Source organism: Austrofundulus limnaeus, unplaced genomic scaffold (genome assembly GCF_001266775.1).
Source record: "Austrofundulus limnaeus strain Quisiro unplaced genomic scaffold, Austrofundulus_limnaeus-1.0 Scaffold857, whole genome shotgun sequence".
Taxonomy (NCBI): domain Eukaryota; kingdom Metazoa; phylum Chordata; class Actinopteri; order Cyprinodontiformes; family Rivulidae; genus Austrofundulus; species Austrofundulus limnaeus.
In genome coordinates, this window is record NW_013953259.1 from 130757 (window position 1) to 135606 (window position 4850).

General features: G+C 39.4%; 1 protein-coding gene across 2 annotated transcripts in view; it reads right to left on the reverse strand.

The window, feature by feature from the left end:
• Window positions 1-2079, reverse strand: part of LOC106532940 (zinc finger protein 609) — a 24420-nt gene extending 22341 nt beyond the window's left edge. Inside the window, exon 1 of one of the 2 annotated variants that reach the window (XM_014029119.1) lies at window positions 1779-2079. The gene's annotated coding sequence lies outside the window, so the exon portion shown is untranslated. The remainder of the gene's footprint in view (window positions 1-1778) is intronic. The other variant, XM_014029118.1, reaches the window with a different exon arrangement.
• Between the last annotated feature and the right edge of the window lie 2771 nt (window positions 2080-4850).

Genomic DNA, 4850 nt, shown 5'->3' on the forward strand with positions numbered 1-4850 from the left:
CTCTCAGACTGAAGAAGTCTCTTGGAGGAGAGACGAAACGTTTCATTAGAGAAGAACCCGTCCAGAAGACCTACACAATTTTTTCTTTTTGATATTTTACCTGGATTACTGAGATGCATCAGGACGTTATAATAATCATTAGTTGCAGCCCTAAATAATTTTCTTATTGTAAACAAACCATACAGTAAAACACATTAGGAAAAAAATATATACATTTAATTCTTATGTACACGTAAACCAAAAAAAAAATAAAATAAAAATAAACATTCAATTTCAAATGTCATTCTCGGACCTCAAGTACCTCCAGCAGCCTCTGTTTGGACCTCAGTAAGAGAAGTCCCGTCTGAACTTTTCTTGAGAGTAAGAGTGATTCTTAGACTTAATAATTTTCATAACTGGCACTTACACTTAAGTCTGAGAGCAGGAGCAAATCTAAGAAATTTTCAGCACTTAAGTCTAAAAATGCACTCTAAGAAGTTTGATAAATACAGGCCCAGGTCAACAACATCTATAGAAGGATTGTTTAGGATGCAGGTGTTCAACAGTTCTGGTACACATTTTTGATCAGAATTATTAAGTAAAGTCTACAGACATTTTTAATAAGTGCTTTGTTTATATTGACTGTGGACGGACTTAAGAATATGTCTCAAAAACTACACATAAAGCTTTTTGAAACTGCACTATTTGATATCGCTCAAGGTACTTTTTATGTTTGAGTTCATATTTTGTATTGAATACAGTACATTTAAATGAGCAATCACAAATTATTATGAAATTGTGAGACTTTGTATTTTTGTACAGTTATCAAACTGCCAGGTACATAAATACGACAGATGAAAACATTTACGATTTTAAAGGACATTTCCTATGTTTAGCCTATAAGGACTAATTAGCAATTTTAGCATTATGAGGCATTTGCAGAGGCCAGGGAGGGAAAACTCAAATAAAATCTTTTAGGATCTATGATCTGCAACAGTTATTTTGTAGGCATGACTGAGTAAATGCAAGAAAAGAAACACTTGACAAACAGCAGCACGGTCCAACAGAACTTTCTGCTACCGTTTGCTAAGTTAGCCACAGTTAGCTAGCGTCGACAGCCCGGCGTCTTGTTGTTAACACAAAGATAATACGGACAAAAATAACATCCTGTTGGCTTTGGAGATTAATATTAGTGTCAAACGCGTACAGGTGCATTCAGGTGAATGTCCAGTAGAAACATAATGGGTTATTATCCAGTGATGATGCTAATCGGAGGCCCATCTTAGCCCGCTGCGAAGATGCAAGCTCCATTATTGGACTCAGGCTGTTCAGCATGTGAAGTGCCATTTAAACACCGCCTGTAAAGGCATTCAACCCGTTGTCAGTCCCAAAAAACAATGCTGTACAAGTCATTTATTATTATATCATTATCACCATAACCATTATTACACGGTTTTTACTGAGAGAACAGTTGAGCTACTAAAAATGACATGAAATCGGACGGAAGAGAGTTTAGAAATCAAATGAAATATAAGTTGTTACACCTAAATAACAACCCAGACACTGATATATTAATAAAGTTTAGAGTAAACACGATAAATGTTTTAGTTTGTGTTTTTAAGTTAAAAGGAAACGCGGGTCACACGAGGACGTGTCCGATGATGGACGCCTGCTTTCTCTCCCCAGACAAAGAGCACAGCTAGCCTGCTGAGCTAACCCCGGAACGTCTGGCTAACTCGTCTCTGACAAGAACAACATCACGTTCAGCAACAAAACAACCCTCTCACAAGTCCACTCACCTCATCCGGGCTCCCTGTCCCGTCAATACTTAGTCCATCCCATAGGTTCGGATGATAATCCCGGTAATGACAGCTACCAGCGGAACCAGTCAACGTGAGCCCAGTTCGGTGAACAGAGCCCTCACATACCGTCCCGTCGCGGAGAAACCGGCAACAAACATTCGCACGTTGGTGTCGCTTTCCCGGCCCGAACAAAACAGAACCAACACCGAGGGTTCCGGTTCTGGTTGGTGATATTTTCGACCGACGGCTCCTGCTCAATACCGTTTCAGAGACATGAAGCTGAAGTGTCGCGAGACGGTCCGTTTCGAGCGCCGTGTCAGCGCAGCGCGCGCCCAGAGTCATGTGACTGCTGCGTGCTGACGTTACGTTCCGATGGCGTTGCCCTGTTTTTTTTTATTCAAAATTACAACAATTCACATACAAAGATATACAGATCAACATAAAACTGAGCAGAAAATTGAGTTATAGAATAATGTAATAAAGAGAGAAAAAAGAAGGAAACAATAACATGCTTAATAATTAAATAAAACAGACAAACATCATCACAAGAGGACTTTTAGTTATTTGGTTATATCATCAATGTATTGGTGTAATAATTGGGCTTTATTATTGTTACAGCGTGCCAGAAATTCCTCAAATAAAACTACTTACTTTAGAAAAATGTTAAATAATGGGGTGATTTTTAAAAACCGGCTTTTGTGTATAAAAAATTAGCTAAAAGGATTAAATTGTTATTACCATAAATTGCTTCTCTATCCCCTGTTAGAAGACTCATTTTGATTTTATCAAAACCATTTAATTTTTATGGTACCATTCAAGGATAACCATATCAGCTCTCCTGATGTAATGGCATCTGTTTCTCCATATAAAATTTAAGTTGTCTTGATTTATCTTTATTTTGTTAGATATATACAGCAAATATGCTGGGTAGATAAGTCGGGATAAACTTTCCATTTTAGTGAGAAGAACACATCCAAAAATTGATAAATCTCTCTGGAGCCAACTGTTAAGAATAACTTTGTTTTTTCTGAATTTTAGTTTCTGCATTTAACAAAATTTTTCAAGTTTGAAGGATGTGAAAGAGCCAGATTCACTGACAGAGATGAGCTCAGTGTTGTATCAGGCGCTGAAACAGAACTCAGAGGCAGTATCATTGCCTGGCCAGCTATATCCGTTTGATTCTAATCTCCCTTCTCTGGGCTTTCTTACATTGGTGTGGATTTCTCCGGTAGAATTTCAATCAGGCCAATCAGCAAACAGAAGGAGGAGTTGTGAACAATGACATGCTCTGTTTTAAGGCTCCTGCATACCAAACTGCCGAAATGGGTTCGAATTGTTGCAGGTTTATGATGAAAATCGTGTCATTCTGTTCGCACTGACGACATTTCGACAGCTATGACACAACCTGCCGAGAGAACTTTTTACCCCCCTCCACAAAAGAACTTAGCTATTGTGTGATTGGTCATAAGTTTGTGGGCGTGTTTATTCATGCAGAAAGCGCTCAGATGCTGCATTTTGCTTCAACCACTTGCTTAAAAAAGTGACTTGCTTCCAAATGCAACTGTTGTACCAGGAAGCAGCAATTTATAAAGATAGTCAACCAGTCAAAAACTCATGGATGGAGACAAAACAGGCATTTTGCATGGTGTAATCTAAATTATAAAAACTTTGGAGCTTTAACCGGGACAGATTTGTGGATAAATAACATCGGATGACGGGTGAATTTTTTTCCCGCATTGTAGACTCCAGCGGGAGGAAACCCCCCCAAGTGACATATATGCTGCAGCGGAAAGGGTTTCCTGGGATCTCGGCACAGGGTGTCTCGGCGACTACGAAGGTGTAAGCAAAAAGATCTACTGTATATTATATATATTATATCATATATCAGATCTTCCTTTTCATGGCAGTAGTTTGTTCTACTTCTTTAGAGTATTCACTCAGTGGTTTGTTGTAATTCTTTAAGTATTCACCTGTCCAACCAGAAAAGCTCAGTGTTCTGTTTTAGATCCTGTTTGTTTATTAAAATTATTCAGACATTCATGAGAGACTTTGTGAACAGACCGGCTGACTCACGCAGACATGAGATACAACATGATCACCCAGTCTTTATTGGCAGGCTGAAATGAATTCATGGGGAACACATGATTCCCCTGAAAACAGATGTTCACATCTGGCCTTCAGCAGCTCGAGCTGAGCCTCAGACACAAATGGAGGAATTTCCTGTTTTGCAGTGACAGACACTGAAGCTGCTCTTCTGAAAAGGGGAAGGTAAGGTAAAAGTGGGGGAGACATGGAGCACAAGGACCTCCTCCTTCTCCTCCTCCGTCACAGATCACAGCAGCAGAAAACCAAACTCACACACCTTCACTCTGCACTTCACTGGACTTTTTTCTGATACGCTCACACACATGGATTATCATCATCTCCTGGTGCTATGGACCTGCAGCCTTTGGCCAGGTGAGTAATACAAGACACTTCTGTAACAGCTGGATCTAAACTGAGTAAAACAGGACACATCTGTAACAGCTGGATCTAAACTGAGTAAAACAGGACACATCTGTAACAGCTGGATCTAAACTGAGTAAAATAGGGCACATCTGTAACATCTGGATCATACCTGAGTAACACGGGACACATCTGTAACATCTGGATCTAAACTGAGTAACACAGGACACATCTGTAACATCTGGATCTAAACTGAGTAAAACAGGACATATCTGTAACATCTGGATCATACCTGAGTAACACAGGACACATCTGTAACAGCTGGATCTAAACTGAGTAACACAGGACACATCTGTAACATCTGGATCTAAACTGAGTAAAACAGGACATATCTGTAACATCTGGATCATACCTGAGTAACACAGGACACATCTGTAACAGCTGGATCTAAACTGAGTAAAACAGGGCACATCTGTAACAGCTGGGTCATACCTGAGTAATACAAGTCACATCTGTAACATCTGGATCTAAAGTGAGTAACACAGGATACATCTGTAACACCTGGATTAAACCTGAGTAATACAAGACACATCTGTAACATCTGGATCTAAACTGAGTAACACA